Raw genomic sequence first — 26,773 nt, forward strand, 5'->3', positions numbered from 1 at the left:
ATTCTGTGTTACAGAGATTCAGCTTCCAAACCCCAAGCTTGGTTTAAATATTACTAATTCAAGAGAGTAAAGTAGTCTTTCCATTTAATTCCAACTAAAAACTAAAACACTTAGACAAAGACTGAGTTAAAAAAAAACATTTTTTACTTTTACCATTTTATTTGATTGAAAGGATTTTCATCACCTTCATCCCAAACAGGCGATGTTTTATCACTGGAATAAATCCTAGAATGAATAAAACTGGTGCCACTGCTAACTCCTTGTCAACCTGCCAGACTCACGCTTCCTCCTGCAAAGCAGTTTCTTGAAAAAGACTCCCAGGAAAATCATCTTAAACACCAGATTAGTTTTTAAAGCAGATTGCATGTAAGTGGCTCTAGAAGAAGACCAAATGAGGGAATATTGTTTAGAAAAGCGATGCTCGTTCCTCTCCCCTCCCTCACAGAGACGATGGCGTCTCAACAGATCAGGAAGTCCAGATTTTGGACCAGCGGTGAGGAAACTCCCTGATCTGAGCCCCACAGCGCCTCCCAGCTCACTCATGACATGCAGCCTTTGAGCAAACCCCGCCGTCTCATCTTCAGCCGGTCGGCCCATCCTCCTCCGGCCTCAACAAGTCACTTTCCTTCACACAGCTGCTGTTCTCCGGCCAGCGCCCGGCATGGCGTGACAGAGTCAGCCCACCACCAACACTACCTGTCCCGCCAGGTGAACATGCTCATCACCCTAACAACCAATGAGGCGCATGAAGGAGAGTTTGAAGGGAAAACTGCACACAGTTGTCCCAGTGGGATGCATCGCCTGCAATCTCTGTAGCTGCGTTGTTAAATATTGAGTGTGATTTTGCCCCTAGTGTGACTTTAAAGCATTTTTTTTTTTTTTACGCGTTACCTTTGCTATGGAGAAACGGGAAGATAAAAGATGTGAGTGAAACCACAGAAGACTGCTGGGTGTATAAAGGCAGCAGGTGATGCTGATCTTTCATGTGTTCTGGCTGGAGGACAGGGAATTCACAACGAGCACGTGTGCTTCACCAACAACGACACGTCTCGGTTCAAAGCGGTTGTGTAACCGCGGCAGTCTGAGCCGTAATCTGCAGCTTCCTCCGCCCGACGACACGGAGCGCTCCACAAAACTGATGGAGAAGCCGAATTAATCGAAGGTAAAGAAACTGTGAACATGGGTGCTCCGTTAATGGGCAGCTGGCAGCTCCGGTAATTGGCTTGTTTACCCTGTGGGTGGCTTTTCTGTCGCCATGTCATCAGCTGACAGCCCATTACCTCTCAGGTATGTTGATTTTTATTTTCAAACTGGCATGCGAGTGTTTCAGAGCCCACTGTGGGCTGAGAAGAAGTGGGTTTATAAAACCTTTTTGCATTGTTTGCGAAAGTGCTCCACAGACAGGAAGCCTGCTGGGTTCTATTTCTGAAAACTTAGCCTGTTTTTTTTTTTTTTTTTTTACAGATGCACAGTGTTCACTCACCCACATGATAACAGCAGTAACACCACCCTGCAGATGCCATGTGTAAATGATCTGTTAACGTGAGGCTGAATCACCGGTAATTGGCGTTTCGAATCAAATCTCTAATGTATCCAATTATATCTTTTATTTTTATTTATTTATTATGATGAAGTAGTGAGAACACTGACGCCGCTACATTTAGCCTCAAACGTGACATCGAGGCCCTGATTTTGATCAGAATATCCAAAAGTTTTAAAAACAAAAGTCATAGCACGATTACAGCTGCTGTGATGCTGGTAAACGACAACCTTGTTGTGTTTAAATACTTTTTCTGTGTCTCTGCTCTGTCTTCTCTAACATAGAAAGTACTCCTGGGTCAATGTGAGCTTCTGTGCTTTCTGTGTCTCTGCTCTGTCTTCTCTAACATAGAAAGTACTCCTGGGTCAATGTGAGCTTCTGTGCTTTCTGTGTCTCTGCTCTGTCTTTTCTAACATAGAAAGTACTCCTGGGTCAATGTGAGCTTCTGTGCTTTCTGTGTCTCTGCTCTGTCTTCTCTAAGCCCCAGTGGGTGGAGGCAGATGAGCGTTCACACTGAGCCTGGTTCTGGTTCTGCTGGAGGTTCTCCTCCCTGTTAAAGGGGAGTTTTCCTCTCCACTGTCGCTTCATGCATGCTCAGTATGAGGGATTGCTGCAAAGCCATCAACAATGCAGACGACTGTCCACTGTGGCTCTACGCTCTTTCAGGAGGAGTGAATGCTGCTTGGAGAGACTTGATGCAACCTGCTGGGTTTCCTTAGAGAGGAAACTTTCTCACCAACCTGGAGGATCTGATGGAGTCTGACTTTGGGAAGAGCCTTGAGATGATATGATGTGAATTGCAGCTATATAAATAACATTTAATTAAACTGAGTCTGGGTTGGACCTCAGATCGTCATCCATAGATAGAAAACGTTACTTTTATCCCTCTTGGTCCCAACTGGTTGGTCGGTACTTTTCTTCAGACAAATGTTGACAATAACTTTATCAATTAAGGCTCAGAACTTGCATCACAGCGAGCACCGACTAATTTAGTACCCATTATGTCATGCACTACTCAGCATGAGTAGTTTATGACCTCCTCAACCAATATTACGCCCACTGTAAGCATCAGCATTCGCTTACCTTTAAAAAAACAACAATGTTCCACTTTAACAGCAAGATAAGAGACAACATTGTTCACCACTTCTTATAGTTTTGTCTAAAGCCTTTGATATTATTGGGCATGAGATTTTAAATCTTCTGCATTCAGAGAAAGCAACAAATGACCTCAGCAGCAGAACTCATGCATTGTTAATTAAACGTGATGGTCTTCGTTTTATTAATGTCCAAAAGGGGACTTCTGGTTGCTTTCAGCTCCATTTGCCTCTCATGAAGTTGATAAAAAAGGCTTTTTGCTTATTCTGCACCTTTTGCTTGGAATATTCTGCAGAATGACTGGAAATGAACAGACTTATTATCCTCCGGAGCTTTTAAAAAGATACGGAGGAGATTTGAGTGCCAATTCCATTATATGTACGCGTTTGCCTTAGTTTTGTCTTTAAATCTAATTCAAATTTTTATGACGCTTGTGTGTGTTTTTTTTGTGTAACTACAAAACGTAATTGTACTGCTGCGGCCTATGTTAGCCAGGACGCTCTGGAAAAAGAGTGTTTTTTTTATCATCTGTAGGATATTCCTGGTGAAATAAAGGTGCAATAAAGAATGTTCCACATAAAAGCCGTTGTTGTCATAAAGAGAAGGCAGAAGATGTGTATTTTAGCTGAACGTTAGAGCCTTTATGAAGTCTATAGAAGGCTTTCCAAGCTGCAGCCAGATGCTAATATTAGAATGTATTACCATTGTTTTACACAATGAACAACAGTTTAGTTGCTGTCATCTGGCAGCGTGAATATCACATGTGTGCATGCATAGAGTACTATATATGCATTCTTTGGAGCCTAGAGGTGTAAATGTCTGTCAGAGAGAGCAGCTGAGAAAAAAAAATGCGTTCTGAGACTTGTAGTTACAAACGCATAGCAAGAATTTGGTGCACAAGCTTCAGCTCAATGGAGATTTCATCGTTTTAAACCATTCTGGTTCTGCTGGAGGTTCTCCTCCCTGTTAAAGGGGAGTTTTCCTCTCCACTGTCGCTTCATGCATGCTCAGTATGAGGGATTGCTGCAAAGCCATCAACAATGCAGACGACTGTCCACTGTGGCTCTACGTTCTTTCAGGAGGAGTGAATGCTGCTTGGAGAGACTTGATGCAACCTGCTGGGTTTCCTTAAAGAGGAAACTTTCTCACCAACCTGGAGGATCTGATGGAGTCTGACTTTGGAAAGAGCCTTAAGATGACATGTGCATTATGTAGTGGCACTATATAAATAAAATTCAATTGAATGGAATTTAATTGAATAACCTGGCTTTCAAACCTGAGAAAACTGCACCACCTGTCAAGTATGGTAGTGGCAGCTATTTTAATGTCACCAATATCGATGCATGGAGGACTTTCTCCAAATTCTTCAATTTCATCCCCAACAAACAGCCAGATGGTTGAAACCTGGACAAAGAACGGTCGTCCAATGGTACAAGGATCCCAAAAGTGGGGTAAATTTAAAGCGTTGAGCTGCAGTCTGGGGGCGATTGCCCTCACAGCTCTTGGGGAGAAGCTGTTTCTAAGCTTATTTGTGTAGGAAGTGGTAACATTACGTAGGTGTTGACTGGGTGCAAACGTATCATTTGGTCCCAAGCACATTAGAAAATATCCAAGATCTTTTTTCCTTTTTTTTTTCTCTTTTTTTCCCTTGGATAAAAAAGAAAATATCCAAGTTCTGCACCAAATGTGTATTAGGAAATGAACAGTTTAAATAAATGACTAAAAGCTAAAAAAAAAAAACACTGCATGCCTAACACAATTGACTGTTTGGCTGTTTCCGTGCCTCATCCCTGCATAACAGATTCCTCCTTATTTTCCATCAGGAAGAAAATTTCAGGGTGAAACCTGCTCTGACAGACTGCAGAACAGGTAGTCTAACACGGTCATAATTCATTGAGGCCGACTGCAGCAGTGGTGAAATCTCACCAGCGTGGACTTCCTGACGAGCAGCATGAATTCATCACCCTGCAGGGAGCGGCGAAGGAAGAGGTTTTAGGAGGCAAACCTCCAGAAACACGACAGACATCAAGGAGGAGCGCTCTTATTTTCTACGCTCTACAACAAAAGGCTTTAGACGCTGGGCTTTTAAAGCTCATCCGTGTTACGGGACACAAACATGTGACAGATTCATTATGTTCTTCTCGCTGTTTTACTCTGAAAGCTGGCAGAGAGGTTCAGAGTGAAAGTTTGATGCTTTACATCCAGAGGCCTTTCTCACAAAGCAGAATTCCTGAGTTAACTGCATATCTTTGATGAGTGAAACCCAGAACATCCTTCAAAGCTGGAACATGTTCAGAAGCTTTTTTTAAAAAAAAAGAGCTGCACTGGGTATTAAAAAGAGGCCAGGTAAGTCTGAAAGCGCGGCTTTCAGAAAAAACCCCTGCAAAGGCTGGAAATATGCCCCTGAGCAACAGGCTCAGGACTTAAAGCAGCTCTGTGTAGGTTCTGGGCAAAATGTTTGTCCGTGTTCTGGACGGCATTAAAGTGAGACGCGATAGTCCAGATTCCGGTTTTTGAGAAAAACAAAAGTAAAAAGGCAGGAGCTCAGCTCTGCGTGTTTGCGTACGTTCTCTCAGCGGTTCTCCAGCTAAACGCATCAGAAGAGAGGGCAGCGCCGCGTCTTTACCGCGCAGGGATTCACTTCCACCTACAACAGAAGGCGTAACGAACTGAATATGAGGACCCAGAATTCAGCCAGGTGAGCAGAGGTTCGGTTTAAGGTAATTATTATTAAAGAGGTGATGAAGAGGCAGAAACAAAATGGGCATCAACAGCGTCTAAAAACCAAAACGGTCCAGAGCCGCCAACGGGCAAACTAAATAACCAGAGAGGGGATCAGGCAGGCCCAAAAACCAAAAGACAGGTCCGGTCAGGCAACAAGCAGTCAGATCATGCAGGTGTTACGGCCAGTGGCCTTTTAGTTGTCTTGGTTTTCCTTTTTTTTTTATATATATGTTTGCAGGTGTAGTTCCAGTTTCCTGCCAGCTGCTGCCAATGTGGAAGTTTTCAGACCTCCTGAAGTCCTTCCTGCTTCGCCTTCAGTCACTTCCTGCTGCCATCATCCTCGTTCCGGATTGGACCCTCACCTGATTGGCCCACCAATCCGTGGACAGCCCTCCTGATTTAAACGCAGTTCTCCCACACAGACAGGGCAGCTGTGTTTTAGAGCAGCTTGCCTCACTGCCGGGTAGTATCGTTTGTTGTGTAAAGTTTTAGCTGTAACACTCTGTTAATGCGTTAATTGCTGGTTGTGTCACACGTTTGTTGTTTTGCTTTTGCCCTTTTTGGCTTATTTCAGTGTCGATGCTGTTTCCAGCATCAACACATCAGTTCTTGTGGCCTTAAGTCATTTTGGGGTTTCTTTTGTTATTAGGTGCTGTCCTTCGATAGTGTATTTATGGTTTCCATCACTTTTTTTTGTTCATAACCCAAACTAAGCAATAAATCCTTACGTTTTTACATAACTTTTTCCATATTGGCTCTAAATGTTACTTCCCCTTAGATGAGTTGAGTCGTAACACAGGAAAACAGGTAATATATGCCTTATAATATAAGGCATATAAACAGAGAATGCTGGACTAGACTCACCAATAGGCACGGAATAATCTGGCACTGAACACGGGGTGGAGGCAGGTTTAAATAGGAGACTAAACAGGTGACCAGAGTGAAACACTAGTTACAGATAACAGGTGAAGTGGGCTCACTTAAAACTGACTGATGAACCGGTTAAACAAAGGGAAGTACAAAACAAAAAATAAATCAAAACAAAACCCAAATCATGACTCAAGGAGCTTCAATATTTCTGAATCCTTTTTTTACTTTGCAGCCTCTCTGCTCCCTGCAAACAAGACAAAACTCTGTGCTTGAAAAAAAAAAGACAAAGGAGAAAAACAAATATTGCCGCGAAAACAAAAATCTTTGGTGTTTAAGCAGAGGTGGATGCATTCTTTGTTAAAGAGGACAAAAAGGTGGAAGCAGTGACAGCGCCGCAGCCTTCAGAAACCAGACAATCGGCGGGACTCCAACCTTTTAGCTGCAGCTGTTCTTTTCGCCAGCACACGCTTCTTTTCATGCCCTTGTTGTGTAGATCGCAGCTCGTCGGCGCACCTCACACACCAAAGGAGTTTCATTTGCTCCACGCTCTTAGACGGCAGCGGGGATCAAAGGCCAGCGAGAGATTCATCAAGAGGAATCACGGAGAAAAGAAGAAGAAAGGTTCAAGATGGAGGAGACGGAGCTGTGAACAAATTAGATGCTTGGCTAATTTTAGGTGGAGAGGACGAGCAGAGACAAAGTGGCATCCGCAGCGTAAAAAAGATGTGGGAGATTTTGCGTTTTATATATTTATGATAGACTAGATTAACGTTATTTTATCGAAGGCATTTACTGCAGCAACATCTCTCAGAGTCAACGGCGAAGCTTTCCACTGAGCACCGTTTCTTCTGGCTGCCTTCCACAGAGGCTCGACTGACTTGATGTGATTTGACAGCAGAAACGACAGCTCTGCCGTTAATGTTGTGACCGTCTGACACCGAGGGCCAAAACGCAGACCACGCAGCGAACGGTTGTTCTAGCCAATGACGACGTCTCTGTACGGTTACTTTATTCCAGCCATTCAGAGCCAATCAGGCATTTCTCTGAGTTTCAGTCTGATGTGACTGACCTCAGCGTTTCTTTATCCTCACAAACCATCACTTTCTGCTCCTTCATCTCTGTTTAGATAAACCGGATACATATATTAAGAAGCCTTTGCTTGATTAATAGCTTATATAAAGTCAACATTTAAAAGCCAGCACCACTCAGGCTTTTCCCAGCCGATACCAGTTTCCAGCTTTATTTGAAGACTGACCTGCTAAATTATTATTTTTATATTATAACAAAATCAAAGACCAGAAATGTGTGGCAGTTTCCTTGATGGGGATTGTAATCCTCAAGCAAACAGAAAAATGACAAATTTCAAACATTCTCATTACTGTATGTGTCAAAGCAGGTGTCCCTGACTAGTGTCGAGTTTATTTTTTATCTTAAAATAGTGCATCAAGGTTGGATGAGGATTGGAAAATAAACCAACTATGGTTGACTTTTTATTTTGCAGTTTTTTTTATTTAAAAAGGAAACAAAAAAAGATTTTAAAATATTAGGCCAGCTGATAAAAAATGAAAAATTGGCTGATTCTGATCTCTAGCCAGATCGATTGGCGCATATCTACTGACATGATCTATAAAAAAGGCAAATGTTCAGTCGTTTTGCTTTTCTAAATCTGTCAATGTTTTATTGTGCCATTTCTGAATTACATTGCTTAAGAAAAATAAAGGGACACTTTTTAACTGAAGTCTAATATAAAGGACAGTTTAACCTGTTTTTAAATGTCCTTTTAAAACTCCCTTTTATTCCCTGGCTTTTAATACACTGGTCTTGTTGTGTATGGCATTTTTAAATACTCTGGCTGTGAACCTGGTTTTTAGCTATTGATGCTGTGTGTGCATGTTTTGTATGTTTTTAACTTGTTTCTTAACCTCTTCCTGTTTTAATGTACAGCACTTTGGTCACCCATGCAGTTCTTAAAATGTGCTCTAGAAATAATATTGATTAATTGATTGATTGATTGATTGACTAACTAAAGATCTGGTCAGTTCATTAGTACAGGGGGTCGCTAATTAGCGTCGGCTGTTCTGGTGTTAATGAAATCAACACAGAGGGACATGAAGGGCCAACAATGAGACGACCCCAGAATCAGGAGTGGATCTGCAGGTAGAGGCCACATCTTCATTTCTTCTTGTTTTTCTTTGCTGTTTTAAGCTGCTTCATGCTCATACTTTTTTATTAACTTAAAAAGATGTCCAGTATCCCCTTGTGTTGTAGTCCTGGTTTCCATTCTCTGCCGTTTTTCCTCTATGAAAGCATTCTTCCATCCAGCACAGAGCGTTACTTGTTAATGGCTCCATCAGCACTACAAGCAGGTACGTTCTGCTGCCCTTTAAGAAGCCCATTAGGGAGAATATGCAGACACCTGAACTCCTGCCGTATAGCCACCTCTCACTCATTGGTGTACTTCAATCATATTTCATTTATTCTGTCTATGGTTTGAAACCACCATTATGCCAATAACAATGTTAGCGAGCTCAGTTCAATCCGTCTTTATCTCGTGTTGCATAAAAATGGGAGTTATTGTCTCATGAATCTACACAACGATAACATTGCTTTATTTTTACCTGTTAATGAAAAACACTGAAGTCATCCACTGAATCATCATGGAGATGCAGAAAGAGGCAAACATGATGGAGATTCAAAGTCAAGAAACACAAATCCCCAACAGAGTCAGGAGCTCTGATTAGGTGACACAGATTAGATTGGCCGCTCATTTTTCCCGGTACCGTCGTCTGACTCGTGGCTTGATGACCGTCTGAGAGGCAGACCTGCTGCGACAGACGGTGGAGAATCTGACAATAGGGGTGGATTTGGCTCATTTCATGTCAAAGCGACATGGGTCCATTTTAACAAGCGCTCTTTAGCAAAAAACAAAAAAGAAAAAACAATGAAAAAACAAATAAGATGAGAGAAAAGTGGCCGGCAAAGCCCTAATTACTAATCATTTCTGCCAGAGTGAGAGACAAGTGGCTAACAACAGGATTACAGAGCTGAGCACATTAATAAGAGAAGATCAGGTGATGAATACCAGCGACAGATCTGGTCCGGGGCCTGAAAATGGCTCCAAAGTATCCAGAAGAGCAAAACCGCAGACTCTAAATGACAGCGTGGAGATTCTGGGCACAGAGGAACAGAAAGGTGGGATTCCTCGTTTATTCCAGTCAATTGTCACCACAGACGGAAGAACCTTAGATTACGTGTTACGGAGGAAAGGGTTCCTCTCTCTGACGGCATCACCAGGCGTTTCAAAGCAGCAGACAACAGCGAATACGAACAGATTGGACCAACGCTTCTGTTGCTACAGTCAGACGTAACACCTTATTGAAAAAAGCTGAGAGAAAAACCCTGGCAAAGGTTTTAAATTATTTATCATCTCAGTGGGGTTTCTTTTAAAGCCCTCAGTTCACTGTTGGGGCACATTTCTCAGATTTTATGCCAGCATATGAACAACCGTGCATAAAAGTAAGAGCTGAAAGAAACACCCTGAAGCCCAATATGCATGCATCAGTGAGTAAATTAGATACACCTGTTTAATTGCTCTTTAACACTAATAGAAAAATCAGCCGATCACACCGCAGTAACCCAATGCATTTAGTTATTGACACGTGGACAAGACAAATTACACAAGTCTGAAAAAGAGGAAGATCTAATGAATTAGTTGCATTTGGGTTTGCCAGATGAGGAAAAAAAACACGATGACAGAAAGACCAAATTAGCTAAAATAATCACTGGTTACAACCAAGGTATGCAGAGCAGCATCTCTCATACATCAAAGCTTAAAGGTCTGGAGCCAGGTGAAACTTTTTTTTTATTTATTTATACGTCAGTAGCTCACTCTGGTTGCATACAAAGTCTTTATGAAAGATTATCACATCCTGCTGGTGTATTAGTTGTTATTTTCGTGTTTCTCGTTTTGTTTTTGCTCAACTGGTTAGTAAATAACGCCTTTTGCATTTAAATGGGGGACAAAAACAGGAAAAGGCTAACGGCTATTAGCATCTCCAAACAAAACAATGAAAAAAGGTCCAAGATCTAGTGAAAAAAAGTGCAAAAATATATATGATTCAAGAGGGAAAAGCCTGGAATTTCTCTGGGAATCCAGTCTGAACGTTGGTGTTCACTGAAGCGGACGCTAAACCTGCCGAGGCTCAGATGTGACACAGGGTTGACTGACATGAGTAAATGTTCTGAAGTGAGGCTCTTAAAGTTGCTGTAGATCTGTTTATTTAATTAATAACGGTTGGTCTTCATCACACCGAGCTGCTGCTTTGCTACGAGGCTTTGCAGAGGGTCAGGCTCAATCCGTCATTATTTACAAGTGATTTATTAATTAAGCAAACCGGTATTATGGTAGTTCTGCGATACTGTCGCTAGGCGGCGCCACGTCTGTTTATATTTGTTACTCACACCCGAGAGCAAATTATCTTTTGGCTCAAAAGGACCATCAAAACATTATCAGGATGGAGGCTTGGTGTATACTATATCCTTATTTTATCCTGTTTAAACGGTTTTTGGTCTTTTTTTAACGAGCATATTACGTGGCTATTTACCTTTGAAGCGGATGGATTTTAGCAGGACCTTACCTACCCAGGATACAATTAAAACAGATTCACCAAAAGGGACAATACCCGATAAGAGAAACATTTTCTTTGCATGCGTTTTGGTTTTTTGCTTTGACAGATGGATGAAATTTTTACAAACTGGGGCTTAAAGGCTATTCAGGAGGCAAAAGGGAGTCCAACCAAGCTAGAACCAGCAAGGCATATCTAATGAAGTGAGAGTAGTTCTTGTTTTTTTTTTTTGTAGAGTAGCTCTAATAAAGAATGTATGTTCTCAGCTGTTAAAAAGGATAAAGAAATAAACATGCCATCTGTTCATCTTTTATCTGAGTACTGTTATGGGTAACAGGCAGGAGGCAGAGTACCAGCTCCATGTGAGCCAACACTCTGATGAATAAACCTAACATGCAGATAATCCCACCAAAGGGAAATGTATGCATTTTTGCACCAGCACCAAACCTAAACTTTGACATTTATTCAGTCGGGGGGTATAGTGAAACATTTACTGGCACAACTTTCATTAATACCTTGCAATTTCTTCGTTTGCTTGTTTTAACCCTGAGTTGCCTACTGATCTGCATATCGGTGTATGAATACTTGTGTTATCGAGTGCGACTGAGTAAATATGGCGATAGGATAAAACACTTTGAGAAAAGCACTGGATAAATTCAGTCTATTCACCATTCCTGTAACATTTCACAAAGCCGGAGGACACCGAGGGACCATAGAGCCTTCCTACTTCACTTCTTCTCTGGATTCATGTTGTGTTTTCTGCAGCCGAGTCCTCAGGGTTTAGTTGTGGGGACAGAGATGGTCACAGAAGAGCGCCGATTTTGTGACTGGTAAATGTTTGGGATAATTATCCTCTCAAGGACCTTGTGCTGATCCATTTTCAGTTTCCTGGCAGAGGCCTGCTGATTTTTATTTCAATTGTCCAGGTCCATGATGACATGCAGGGCTCTTTTTAAAGGGTTGGCTTTAATGGAGCGTTGGCAACCACAAACATTCCCTCTTTGCTGCTGTGGAGACCATTTTCTTTTTTGCTTCCCCATCATCCATGTCACTGTGCATGGAGGTAAGATCAGTATAGATACTGGTCTAGGTTTGAGGCTAATGGGTCTCTGGGTTATGCCACTACCCAAGGAAAAAAAATATGAATTGCTTCTTAATTTGAACTTCGTGGAAAACTCAATCTGAACGTTTTAGTAATTTTGTTATCAGGGCTTTCCCCTCTCAATAAAAGTTGAAAAGTTATGATTTTTGTAAATCTTTCACTGTAACCTCATGCCGCTGCAATGAAACGTGAATTTATTTTAAGGCTTTTCACAACTTTACCAGAGGAACCAACAAATCTGACCGAGAACATTGGTAGGTAGTAAAGCCACAGGTAACTTGTTGAAACGAGATGCTGGTTAACCCGCAGCATGCAGGTAAACATCGTCTGACCCCAAATAAAACAGGAAACCAGACAGAAACATTTGCCACCAGAGGCAAAAGTTACAGCAAACAACAAAACAAGTAAATAGAGGTGAGCCGAATAACATCGAGATAAGAAGGCGGGAGCGGACAATAGCTCTGGACAAAAGTCAGACGCAACAAAAAGACGAGAACAAAAACAGCAGGCTGATGAAAATTCATGTGAGGAAGAGGCAGAGAGAAAACAAAGAAGCAAAGAAGAGTCTGGATCTCTCTTTTTTTTGGTTTAAAGGGGAAGATAAATGAGAAGAAATTGATTTAGGCCTGGAGGAACAGGAGCGGGGGAAAGGGAGAAGGTAGGACGCCGTGTACCGGGACATTATTGTCTGAAATTACACAGGACACGATCTCTCCTCGCTCCCCGATACAATTCAATTCAACGGCAGGATTATTTGTCTCAGCCTGAATTCCTACGCTGAAACCACGTCTCCCCCCCCCCCCCCCCCGCGCTCAGATGACAGCTCGGCCATATTAGGAGTCTGTTGGTGGCGTTTGTGTGTCTGAGTCCTCTCCAAATCAATTATCTCTGCAGGTATCAGGATCGGTGATTCATTTATATATAAAGGCACTTAAATAAATAAGGAGACCGAAGCGCGTTATGAAATCAGAGAAATGCTCAGAAAGATCTCAGGAAAACAAAAGAGCCACCACCGCTGCAGTGGCCTGGTTTCTGGGTGGGCTTGGCTGTGTGATCTCTGGCCGTCCTTGCCATGCCCCGTCTTACTTCCTCTCTGGTGTAAAACACACACACACACACACACACACACACACACACACACACACACACACACACACACACACACACACAGAGATGCCTGTGTTGGCAGTTGGCAGTGACACACACACACACACACGCTTGCACACATGCAGTCAGAGCCTCCAGCTGTTTCCAGTCTCTCTCCTGTCCATCTGACAGACACTAAGCAGACTGATCTCAGCTCGAGCCATCAGAGACCCCCCTCCCCCACCCTCTTGTCTTTTTTACTCCGCCTCTTTATCTTGATTTCCGTCTCTGTTTTATGTCTCTGCCTCTCTCTCTCTCTCTCCTGATGTTTCGACCCGACTTCCTGAAACGTCCGGCCCACCAGGAACAGCATTCAAACCACCTGCCCAACATGGAGAAAGTCCCTAATAACTCCTGCCCCTCTTTTCAGAGCAGGAGACACAACCAAAACTGTAAAAGTTGGAACGGGGGGAGGGAGGAATGCCATACGATCTAAAACATATGCAGCAAATTAGACCATGACATAAGCACCTTTAAATCTGGTCTTAATCATGTGCTTTGCAGGGTCCAATGAAGCATGATTAATGCATCCCTCTAACAGTGAAGACATAAGATTACGGAAAGTTTGGAGTATTTCTCACCAAATTTGCAGCAGCTACTCTATTTCCCCCCCCAAGCTGTGGCTGAAACTAATTGGACTATTGTTTTCTGTTTATTCTTTTCTGCTTTGATCAGTCCCACTGGTTTAATTTGACATATTTTGGTGCTGATGTAAATTATTTAGCTAAAATCTTGTAATGTACATTCCTGGTCAGTTATTCCAAAAAAAAAAAAAAAAAAAAATTAATCTCAAAACCACAAATGCTACAAAAACAAAAACGATGAAACTCAGTTGCTGTTTCAGTAAAAATCAATACAAGAAACCTTTATTCCTTAAAAAATATTAAAATCTCACATCATCACAACAAATGGACATAATGTATCATTGGTATTCACCTTTAACTATAAGCACAAAGTTGTTTAGTTATTAATTGTGGTGCAGTTAAACTTCACTCAGTGATTAAACTGAAAATCTTTTTCCATTTTTCTTCAATGGTAAATTAGTTGTTCATGTCATAAAATTCAGTCAAATACATTTTTTGTGGACTGCCTTATCCTCTATAAACTTGTGTGTTTAACAATCTCAAACATTTTGTAAACTGTTTTTTTTAAATAAGCCACTTGCAGCAGTTTAATCTTTTGTCACAACAAAAAAAAGTTGGTAAAAATGTTCATGCATATAGAAAAACGTATGAACCATCATATCACTTCCATTTCCTCCTTAATTTTCTTAATCAACACGCTACCATCCAACTAGTGATAGAAAACAGTAAAGAAATGCTAAAATGCTACTTGATAGCTCAGAGCGTGCAGACTGTAGCTAAATATAGTTCAGACTAAATTTAATTTACATGTTTTCTGCTGCCGTGTTTAAGCTCCATCTCATGTTATCTCTGGCATGGTGTTAACATTAGTTCCACTTGTCTCATTGGGGTGAAAATGTTCCTATGTTATATTTTACACTCCGACATATTTTACAGGAATTACCCGTAAAAAAAACAAAAAAAAAACAGTCGTATTAGTCTGTAAGGGTATTTTTTTTTTATTGAATAAATATTTTGACAACCATTACAAAGCAAATTCTAACGACTGCAGAGATTAGCGGCGTTTTCCAGATCGAGAGGACCCTGGTCTGCTCGTTTCAGGACCTGAATCCATAAACATCTTTGCTTTTTGGCACAGGGAGGATGTCTCTTGGAATATTTTACAGATCCCATCCATCTTTTAAACATTTAGAGCCGCTAACGACCATCTCATCTCTGATTAGGACTTTGGCTGGCTTGGCCCAGCCAACAAACTGGGATGAACGCTGCTTTCTGTCCCCTATACTTCATATGCGCCTGTATAACGAGGCTCTCTAGAAATCAATCTACTGTGCTACCAAAAGACAAGAATACTTAAATTATCTGTAAAGGCAGCCTGGTTCCAAACAGGAAAACCCAATAAGGATCTAATGGATGGTCTCCTCAGGTGTTTCTGGTTAACTCCCCGCATCGTATTGCATCATTTCCCTCCCTCTCGCTGTTAGCCAGCCTCCTTCAGTTGGACAACTCACTGTGCTTCTTATTATCCGTCTGCTGGCCTCTTGACTCCCACAATATGTCACCATATTCTGCTCCCAGTTTGACAGTCTTATCAGCCCCGGGGCAGACAAGCTAAACTGCTGCAGTGGGTGGCGGAGCTGCTGCCCCATTTCTGCTTTCCCAGGAGATCAGACTCCACATGCACGACACAGGACAAAAAAAACGATGTTTTATGACTCCTACAATGACCAATACCATGTTCCTGTGACTTCAACATCAAATGGGAAGTCTTCTATAGCTTGTGGCAGGCTGTTTGGTTGATATATAAAGCTAATCAGACCAGTGAAAAAAGGGAAATTATGTAGTCTGTCTAAGGAAGGCCTCACCTTCCTTACCGCCCCTTAGACTCTGCCTCCCCTCCTTTCTTCAGCGAACTGCTATTTTCCTCCCCGTTTTCTCCTTTGTCTTCACTTTTCCCTCCACATTTTGTCAAGGTCAGCCTCCCACTTTCCTCCTCTCTCAGCTACCCTTCTGTCCCTGTAATTCTCTCCTTCTCCCACTCCGTCCCTTTCATCTACATCATTTTGGATGTTCCTCCTTCATCTCGTGCCCCTCACGCCATTTTTCCTCCGCTTTCATCTGCTCCTAGCCTCGAGTCGGCCGTCCCTCAGATCCAGCGGCCTACTGCATCGTTGACTTTCCTCAGAGCCCGCTCTTTATAATATCTCCCCTCTCTTCAAGTCCTCTGACTTTCTCTGAAGTTTTTTCTGAAGAGCAATCACCCACATACTCCCATTTCGCTGAAAGAAGGTTCATTCCTGGTTAGGCTCTCAGAAAAAGTCCTTGTGTAAAAAGCCTGGGGGATGTGGCGTTTATGTCCAAAGAAAAATCATCTGTATGCTTTTGTTATGGTACAAAGTATCTGCAGTTTCTCTGAGCTTCTCTGGTTTTATCCTTCACTCCTACCAAGCCTTAATGTCAGCATCCAAATCATGCAAACCGGCCCATTCATCAGAACACCCACTGGGTGAACACACAGAGCAATAACCTACAAATTCACGGCTTGCTTTGGTGCCTGCATTTACACTTTTACTCATTATGAACAAATAAAACAAAACAATGTTTGCTTGTACATGTCTGACTAATAAAATTAAAAGATAATCTTGAACAGACTAACTGAACACTGCTTCTGTAAGATTAGGAGGCTGAGAAAATGTATGAGACTTGACTTTGCCATTGTCCCCAAACCCAAATATTGAATACGAGGCACATCAGCCTGAGCCAGGATTAATTAGGGTAATTAGCCCTGAGCCGACCTAGCATGCTTATGCTAACATGCTAACACAGCTATTGCCAGTGACTAACAGATTTTGAAGTAAAACCACTAAAATCCACCACATTTAACTGATTTTTAGTTGCATAAAATAAAACCTATGCCAATTTGGCCTGGACCAATGGATACTACTAATGCTACGTTTAACATACTAAATTAGCTGGCTACCTTAGGCCTTTTTTACAAGACAACAATCCACTGAAAACAAGACTTTTGTTCTGTTTCTGTTGCATGGAAATGTTCTAATTGCAATCTCCATTCACACAGGAGCGGTACAAACTTGGAGAGTCTAATTCCCACTGGTTGTGCCAATTTCTTTAAAACTTAGCATGCTAGCTCTCAAGTTAAGGTTCTGTCGCTATTTGAATGTATGGGGGGTGGGGGGTACAGGTTCCTCCCAAGCTGAGAAAATGCGTGTCTAACGGTCACTGTTAGAGACTTGAGAGTAGTGCACATGTGATATCCACCATTTTTTGTCTTTTCTGGAGTTTTTACAGTACAAACACAATGAAACTGCTCTGTTTTCGCCAGAATGTAAGCAGGGTCTTAGTTTGTGCCAGAGAATTCAGAAACATTACAAGGGTAAACCATAAAGATTAGTTTGACCTAAAAGATGTTTGGCTGAGCTGAGTATGCTAATGTTATAGCACTTATAACATTAGCATGCTAACTCAGCCTGTGCCAAATTATTTCTTGCAGTAAAACCAGCAAGATAACGTCTAACTTTAGTTTCATGTATTTGACTTCAATGTGCTTTAAGCCTGAACAAACAACCTAGAGAGTTTAGGAGCCTTTGTAATGGAAATATTAACATTTGTGCCATTTAACAGAATTCTAGATGTACGCAATGGACCTAAATGCACCGAGGCCTCAGCTAACCAAGCAGGCTAACGTTAGCATGTTTATCCTGCCACTGTTGGATGATTTTAGGAATAAAGAAATTTACAAGTAAAACTCTAATAGTTATTAAACCTTTAATTTGAAGCCTACAAATAAATGCATGTTAGTCAAAAGGGGATATGTATTTACAAGTAGTAGCCTATTGTTTTTCTGAATTATTTGAGCACATGCTACATTAAAGGTTTTCATGCACACATACGTTAAAGGTAAACGCGAGGGCAAATAAAGGCATTAAGATTTCAGCTTAATTGATGCTTCCTCTTAAATTGTACTTTCAAATAAATTCAAGGGCCTAAATTTGAATCTCCTTACAAACCATTTTCTTGTAAACACCATTTCTTAGTGTTGCCACAGTTTTGATCCCTTCCCCTTAGCTCCGAATCCTAAATTTACAACTTTGTGGCATAGTAGGAGTGTCAGGTAACCCAGTTGAGTCTGTGGTTTAGAGGTAAATTGAAAACATGAGGCTTTCTATATATTGATTAGTGTGATGTATTAATCTGACCCAATATGTATAATCTGATTGAATTTGACTTTGTAAAGAGCCTTGAGATGACATGTTTCATGAATCGGCGCTATATAAATAAAATTTAATTGAAAAATTGAACTATACTGGTGTGTTTTGGGTTATTTTACTGTCAATTCTTCTCAACCAGCATAGAAAATAAGGAAAATTGCATTGCATTTCCCAGTCAACAATACATGGTTGTCACAGCAACAACAAACTCAGAACCCCACAGATAACCCATCCAATGTATTTTAGTATGTCGGGCTGTGTTGCATTGTTATTTTCCCAATGGAAAGAAAAACATGTGCTGATGTCTGTTGCACCTATTGAGTTTTTATATTAACAGTACACACTTTTAATAAACAGGACTATTTTTCAATTCATATTTTGTAACATTCAGTTTGTATTCAGATGTGAATAAAATGAACTGATTCATCAAGTTTCCAGAAATATGCTGGGATCCTATGTAGCCGAGTTACCAAAGCTGATTTCCTCGGAAAAGCTAATGTTTCACATTTCTTTGCTTGAACATTTTTACAGGGCGAAACAAAAAAGGCACAACAAACATACTCTGCTGTGAATTTAAGAGCTGACAAATTGTGGTTACTTAGCAACAAGCTCTGACTCATGTAAAACTTTAAAGATATTTTCTTTCCCTATCTATCCATCATCCATACATGTTTAATCCAGTTTGAGGTCAACGGGGGCTGGCGCTTTCTTTTGGGCAAAGGACAGGATATTTAAATACACACATTTCTTTTCATTTATTTAAACTTACTTACAATTCTCCATTTACTTGACTGTTATAGCTTTTCGTCTAATAAAAACCCTTTTAAAGAAAAGTTTGAAGTATCCTTGCGCTATGAATGTAGCCACATTTTTTACAAACAATGCACGCCCGTTCCGTTCTCCTTTCTTCACGAGAACATCTCGCTCTCATTCGTCAAAAAAAACACAAATGGTGAATAATTAGGTTTTCTTACTCCAGGTGGCTGCTGACCTTCTCCCATTGCCAGATCAGTCCTTAAATAAGGTTTTTCTCCACCAAGTGCAAAAAGCCTAATACACTGCCTCATGTATTCATGCCGACCGTACAATAAATGAATAAAGCCGGATTTAAACTCTTGCCATCGTTTCCATGTGAACTTACAGACTTTATTAAATAGCAAGCATAATTTTTCATAATATATCATAATGTTATATGATTAAATTGTTTTATTAGTGAGCTAGGGGCTAGAGCAGAGCAACCTTGTGCGTACAATGGCCATTAATTAAGGCTTCAGGAAGAAATGGGGAGGATTTTTTCCTTTAATTCATCGCTGATGGAAGCATACAGGAACACTCAGAGCACTTCTTCATGATAATTACTTTTTTTTTTTTCCCCTTTTCATAAATCGTTTTATGGAAATTTTTGTGCCCTAATCTGATCGCTGCAGCAGCGATATGAGGGAGGGAATGTGACGTACAAACAGATGAGCTCCTCTTGATGCGGATCAGATGCGGAGCAGTTTATGGCCAGCTCTTCAGGACATTAACCTATAGATCCCCATAATCATTAGTCTTTATTTATGCTCCGGCAACAAGAGTCAAACGCTACACAAGCATATTGGCCTTTACGGTTAACCTTATTATGCCGTTACACCGTATTATCCCAGGTCTCTCTGACAAACGTGGCCCTGCTTAAACAGCAAGGGTTACTATTCTACATGGAGTCCTTAGAAATAAGGTGCATGTCAACCAATCTCCTGCAATCTGAATTCAACTAAATTGCTAAAAACACCCTGTATCTATCTTTCACAAATTGTGACAGCAATGAACCGGGCCCAGCATGGCTGAAAGCTGAGTTGTGAAATTTAGTGCAATCCAGGCGTTAGAAAAAAAAAAAACGTTTTTTCACCCCTCCAAAGCTGTCATTTTCTATTTTTTTTTTAAATGAAACACTTAACACAGCAGCCAGCTCCATCTCCAAGACTCAGCACATTCACCAGGAAGTATTTAAGGTTACTTCTGTCTACTGAAGGCCGCTGTGAGCAGTGTGGAGTAGACACGTTAAAGGAAGAACCGAGCAGATCCCAAACAGTTCATCCTTAGAAAGCTTGGTGCAAAACGTAAGAAGTAAACTGAGCTGCTGGATGGTTTTTTGTGTCTAAAATAGCCAAACAGTGCCTTAATCTTACAAACAAACTGTTTATTGGGCTTTTTCTGTATGTTGGAGATCATCACAAGTTCAGGCAGAATCATGTCTTGCCTTACTTACTCTGACTTGTTACCAAAATGAACAAACATTTGCATTAACTAGTCTCAGATTCTCATTTAGGTCTATACTTTGACTAGGCCATCCCATCAGATGAATCTGCTCTGATCTAATCCATCCATTGCAACTCTGGCTGTATGATTGCCCTGCAGGAAGGTGAACCTCCACCCCAGTCTCAAGTCTTCGGCAGCCCCCCCGACAGCTTTTCTTCCAAGATTCTTCTGAATTCAGCCACATCCATCCATAGCTTTAGATTAAAAATACCTTATGCACGATGCTGAGAGCAATATTTCAATAGTAGAAATGTTTTTGTCTCTTAGTTTCAACCTAGAAAGTTAATGTTTGGTCTCATCTGAGCAGTTTCCCATGTGGCTTTAAACGGGAATTCTTATTGCTCTCTTCCAACAATCACTTGCTACTTGTTTCTTCCATAAAGACCAGATTAGCAGATGGGATGATTAACAGTTGTTCTTCCCAGTTTCAGAAGACAAATTGAGTGATCCTTTTTTAAATTGTCAAAGCCTGCGTTATTGTTTTAGAATCTAACCCAGCTTTAACCTTCTCCACAACCTTTACCCTGACCTGCCTGCTGCGCTCCTCAGGAAGCTGGCTGTCCTCTGCAGCCTTCCCAGAACAGCTGCATTTACGCACAAGTCGAGTCCATTTACTAATTTAGTGACTTTTTAAAGGCAGTTTTTTTTTTTAGGATATCAGAGGAGAAGCATATTCAACACTTTAGATAATTTATGCCACTTTGTGTTGGTCCTTTGAATAAAATTCACACAAACCCCACTCATGTTTTTGGTTGCAACATGACAAAATGTGGACAAGTTTAAGAGGTATGAATACTTTAGTGAGACACGGTGACCCACTGTGGCTCATTCCATCCATCTGGAATCACTTTAATAGTTCCAATTACATCCATCTCCATGTGGGACACTAAATATTTATAAGTGCTTCTCCAACACCCCCACCCGAACATAGACGGCCTCGCCCATAAATTTTCCAAAAACGGGTTGGCACCCCAGCGGCATCATAATCAGCTAAACTGACTTATTTCAATGCAGCGCAGCGGCGGGAGCTCATCTCAGAATTATGTTTAAAAGCCAGAGTTCAGATTTGCATGTAGAGGAAACTCATTTTCATGACTCAGGCCGGAGATATTATGGCCGCTATAATAAAATTTGGGACAACAGATAAAGATGGAACGTTGACTCAGACCGCCAGGTGCCCCGTTTAGCCACCAGTCCCTCATATGCTTCATTTTACTCATATTTATGAACAAGACAGAGATAATTAAAGCCTGTTACCGTCCCTGAACGCTTGCTCTGAGGACTGCGCTTTTCACAGCTACTTTATGGGCTGAAATATTGTATGAACATCTGCTCCATGGTGAGGCGAAGCAATGCTTCTCCATCCTTCCCCCAGGGGCATCGCCGTCTTTCAAATCTATGGGTTATCACATTGTTTGACCTCTAAAGAGTCACTGAGATCCAGTGTGAAGGAAGATGGAAGTATAAAAAACTAATAAAAAGCCAGCACATGAAAGGCAACAGCCTGAGAATAATTTCCAAGTTGCATGAAAACGTGAGGAGATCGAGGCGTTTGGGAAAGCCGCCCAATATTGACAGAAATAACTAGAAAATTGAAATAAAAATCAGACTACAGACCTCAGAGTGGTAAATCTAAAAGTTAATGACAGGACAATTAGAAAAAAATAAATAAAATGAATAAAACCAAAAGACTTCCGAGAACAAATAAGCTTTTTTGCTGAGAGGTATGATGCACAGCAGCATGTTTAAATAGAACCAAACTAAGCAGATAAGCACAAACGCCTCATATAAAACTATCTAGCGTGGTGGTGGAGGAATGATGGTCTGGGCTCTTTTCAGCCCCCAGGACCAGAACTTTCTGCAGGCATTGAGCTGATCAACTCGTCTTTATCCCAAAGTTTTCGCGGGTCCAATGTGCCGCCGTGTGTCTGGCAGGTGAAGCTCGGCCCAAACGGAGTCATCAACAAGCCATGAGCCCAAACACTGCAGCCAATCTGCATCAGAACGGCTGAAAAATAAACTAATTAAAGCATTGCAATGGCCTAGTCAAAGTCCAGACATATTAGGAAAGCTGTGCAGAAAAGTGAGGAAGCAAAGTTGGAAAGAGGAGTGAACCAAAGTTCCTCCACAACGATATGAGCGAATGAAAGTTTGGGGGATTATTGTTGCTAAAGAAAGCTAACGTTGTTTGTTTTCAGGGCGTGAAAACTTTCTACCGTGACCGTAGCTCTGCGGTTAACACGTGACCCCTACCCAGCGTCGGCCTTTCACTCGCCTCCATCCCTTCCATCAGTCAGCCCTTTATTCACAGCTGTCCATCAGGCTTTCCCTCTCTGTCACTCTGCCTCTCTGACAACTCTTTATTTTTATCACTCGCTCCATAAATCTCTGCAAATCCATTCTCTCCACAACTATCACTCTCTTCTCCTCTCACTCACTCACTCCCGTGTTTGCGGTTTCTCACCGTCTCTTTCTCCTTCAGCTTTATGTCTTTTATGGCTTTTTATTGTATCAATCTCTTTTTTTCTGTCACTTCTGGCTGCCTTCTCACCGTCTGGCTCCGTCTCCTCCCTCCCCCATATTTTATCTCTACCTTTATGCCACTTCATTCTCATCATTTGTCTCCTTTTGAGGCCAGGACAGCTTGGCTGTGTGTGTGTGTGTGTGTGTGTGTGTGTGTGTGTGTGTGTGTGTGTGTGTGTGTGTGTGTGTGTGTATATGTGTGTGTGTGTGTGTGTGTGTGTGTCTAAGCTATATAAAAGCAGCATACTGAGAAAATTAAAAAGAGATTTAGCGTATTTTTGTGTGACAGATGGAAATTGAAGAATATGTTGATGCATAAAAATAAATGTTGTGCATTTATACCATGTGTGTGTTTGTGTGTTTGTGTGTTATTGACCATCGGGGTGAGGGCAAAATACGGTGACCAGCAGAGACAGAAGGAATGCAACCATGTGTGGATTTAAATAACACAGCTTGAATGAGGAAGGGAGGTTAAAGTGCGAGCGTGCGTGCAGAAGCCGGAGGAATATTTGTGCAAATTTTATACCGAAATGCATCTATGCATAAGTTTGCAGACACAATGTAGTGAATCTAAAGCATGTGACTCCATAACTTTTATTCACACCCTCTGAACCTTTTCATGCTTCGCGTTTTTACAGCCGCAGAGTGTTTTACTGTGATTCTAAGTGACGGACCAACGCAAAGTAATTTCTAAATGTAAAACAAAAAGGAAATGATTTATGGTTTTCAGAAACCTTTTTAGAAATAATCTGAAAAGTGTGGTGTGCATTTTTATTCAGTCTCATTTAGTTGTATAATGAAAAAGAAACAGAACAGAGCAACTACATGACGGAAGTTGCCAAATTAGGAATAAAACAAAAACTACATTTGTTGTGATTTAATCCCAGTTTAAAAGCAGCTGTATCTGTAAAGAAAAAGCATCATGAAGAATGAGGAATAGAGCAGAAAGTTCTGGTTCAGTTTAAAGCAGGGTTGGGATCTGCAACAACATGCCAAGTTTTTAACACCTCAGAGCTCCGTGAGAGGATAAAGAAACTCCAAACTGACATGGACAAGTCTGGCAACCAGAGAAGCAACCAAAATGATCCCCAGCTAAACGTCGTGTCATTTGGTCCAAATGTTCCATTTTAAATCATTTTTTTTTTTTTTTTTTTTTTTTTTTTTTCCCAGTGTCCTGTCTAGCACTATGGCAATAGGAATTGATATCTCAATGCCAGATGGAGCTCGACAGATTTTGCTTTTACAAGTGGAGCAAACAGCTTTCGCCATAGTGCTCCACTTAAATCATTTTTCTAAATTTATCTGCAGTATCTTACATCACACGGTGAGCTTTCCGACCAAAACTGTGGGGACCAGTGAAGTTGCACTGCAAAAACAGAACTAAATATAAGTAAAAAATGTCTTGAAATGAGTGCATTTGTCTTTGATTGGAGCAGGTAAATAAGATTATCTGCCAATGGAAAGAGTCATTTTACCCCTCAGATAACATAATTAGATATAATGCACTTGAAATAAGTTGATGGAGATGAGTTCTTCCCATTTTAAGTGCAAAAATCTTATGCCAGTGGCAGATTATCTTATTTACCTACTCAAATAAAGTACAAATATACTCATTTTAGTCTGTTTTTGCAGTGTGGGGAGATAGAAATGATGAGGAAGAACTAGGTCGGGCCAAATCAAAGCAAAACAGAACAGTTTGGTCAGCATGCAGAACATTATGACCACCAAAACGACCGCACCATCACCCTGAACACACGTCCAGACCCGGTAAATCTAACTGAGAATCGGTGCCAGGACATGAAACTTCACGCTTAGACAGTTTCCATCCAGCCTGATTGAGTTTGATCTGTTTAGCAAGAAAATAACGCTAAAAAATAAATTTAAAAAAATCGCGGTTTTAGACGAGTAAAGCTGGTAGAAAACCAAAATTAATAACTTAGCTTGGCTAATTGTGCATAATCTTGTACTGGTTTATTTAAAATGAACACAATATATTGAAGACTGCGGTTTGTGACATGATGAAATGTGTAAAGATGAAGTAATATACATGCTTTAGCAGCATGTCTGAGTGAGACACCAAAGAAGGTTAAAGGAAAAATATCTGTCTGGCTTTCTAATTTCAATAAATGCAACAATTTTCCAGAGGAGGAGACTGATACCACGCGATCTGATGCCTTACATTCAGTCGCTCTGACAAACAGAACAAACTCGCTCGCACAGCTTCCTTAAGCCGCCTGTTGACGTGCAGCCAGCTTCTTTCAGGAGCACAATGCCATCACCTGCAGCATTACCTTGAAGACGCCACGTCTGCCAGGTACAGCGGCTTTATGAGCAGAAAAGCAGCCAGCGGGAGCTCACTATGTATCACTATGGCTATTAATTACCGTGGCAACATTCAAATAGCAAACGTAGTCATGGCAGCGATTCTTTTTATGACACGCACGTTCAGGGGAATTATTGCTGTTGATATGAAGAAATGTTTGCGCTTACGCTTCAGCTAAAGTGTCTTCAGCCATGCATGGCGGTGAGCCTTTAGTCCATGTTTTTAAGAGTCCGCCTCATCAGTACAAATTGCACCTGAGAGCAGCCTGCAGGGCATTTAAGAAGCCTTTAACCAGCAGCGGGGACGAGGCGAGTCAGAGGTGGGATAGCGTGTCAAAGCGTGAGGGGATTTTCACGTCTGATCCGCTTGTTGTGTCCGGTTCTCAAGGCCTCATCGCCTGTCAAGGGAGGAATTGTAGCACCTGATCTTTTAAGGCCTGCCCGCTGATTACGGCAACATTCAGAGATTTAACATCAAAGCGAGCGGGTTGCAGACTCCTCGCTTAACAAGAAAACTAAGTCGCCCCGTTTCTTTCAAGTTTGGAGGGGGGAAAAAAAAGCCAGAGTTCGTGTCTTTGATGCTGGCGGTGAATGTGCCTGATAAAAGGAAGGATGGCCTCCACCTCGCTATCCTCCAGTTTCACCATCTACCTTCGAGTTCATCTGGTTTGTTTGAACATAACATTAATTGGCTTCCAGCGCAAAAACTCTGAGCGCCCCCCCAAAGGAGAAGCTAACAGCCAGACAATGGCCATCAAACGGAGGCGTCTGCAGCAAACATCTGACGGCGTGTTGACTTCTGGTTATTTCCACTCAGAATCCACAGCGTCCAGCTCGGCTCTCTGCTGACATTTTAAAGCATTATGGAAAATCTGCTGGGATTCACAGAAATGCTTAACCAGAACCCGAGGGTTTAATTAGGAAGACTGGGGGAAAAAACATAGTTTACCAGGTTTCCATCCTCTCTAACCATCGGTAAACGCTGCAGGCGAGCTAGTTGTTGAAGCTAATTAAGCGCCGATCCGTTTGCTGCATGGTATTGACTCGGGGAGCAGACACCTGCCTCATCCTGAAGCTTTGAGGAGCTAATAAGAAATGCCTGAAATGCTGCACCTCTGTGAAACCTTACAGATGTTACCAATTAAAATTCACAACAGAGCAGGACTTGAGTCCATGCAGGATGTGAACGAGTTGCTGGGTTTTATTTATTTCTCCTGGAGATTTGTTAAAACCGACGGTAATCTGTGCACTCAATATGAGCAGAGGGTGGATTTTTATAAGAAAACAGATGAAAGAGATTCTGATTTTAGCAGAAAAAAAAAAACTACCGCTCACCTTTACAGCAGGGGTCCTCAGGATCTACCTTCCTGCATGTTTTCTGCTTCAGCACACCTGAATCAAAGCTGCATGATCTCCTCAGCAGTCATCCAGGGTTACCGAGGCTTGTCAATCACTCATTTACCTCAGGCAGGTGTGTGAAGGCAGGGAAACACCTAAAAGCTGCAGGACAGCAGATCCTGAGGACCTGGGTTGAAGACCCCTGCTTTACAGAATAATGTTAAATGCATATTATTACCCTGCCCCCCAAGTGTGAAATAGAAACAATACTTGTCAGCTCAAATTTTTCTTTTAATAAAAATGCATGGCCGGATCAATGAGGAGGGTCATCGGGGTCCGGGTCCCCACTTCTAAAATCGGACTAAAATTCCCTGTTT

The 26,773-nt window shown here is 41.5% G+C and overlaps 1 protein-coding gene across 5 annotated transcripts in view; it reads right to left on the reverse strand.

Moving 5' to 3' along the window:
- Positions 1-26,773, reverse strand: part of pvrl2l (PVR cell adhesion molecule related 2 like) — a 476,506-nt gene that overhangs the window by 283,737 nt on the left and 165,996 nt on the right. Inside the window, exon 1 of one of the 5 annotated variants that reach the window (XM_036145797.1) lies at positions 26,394-26,499. The exons of the other annotated variants lie outside the window; for them this stretch is intronic. The gene's annotated coding sequence lies outside the window, so the exon portion shown is untranslated. Of the gene's footprint in view, positions 1-26,393; positions 26,500-26,773 lie in introns of those variants that run through there. 5 annotated transcript variants of the gene reach the window in all.

Source organism: Fundulus heteroclitus, chromosome 13 (assembly GCF_011125445.2).
Source record: "Fundulus heteroclitus isolate FHET01 chromosome 13, MU-UCD_Fhet_4.1, whole genome shotgun sequence".
Taxonomy (NCBI): Eukaryota; Metazoa; Chordata; class Actinopteri; order Cyprinodontiformes; family Fundulidae; genus Fundulus; species Fundulus heteroclitus.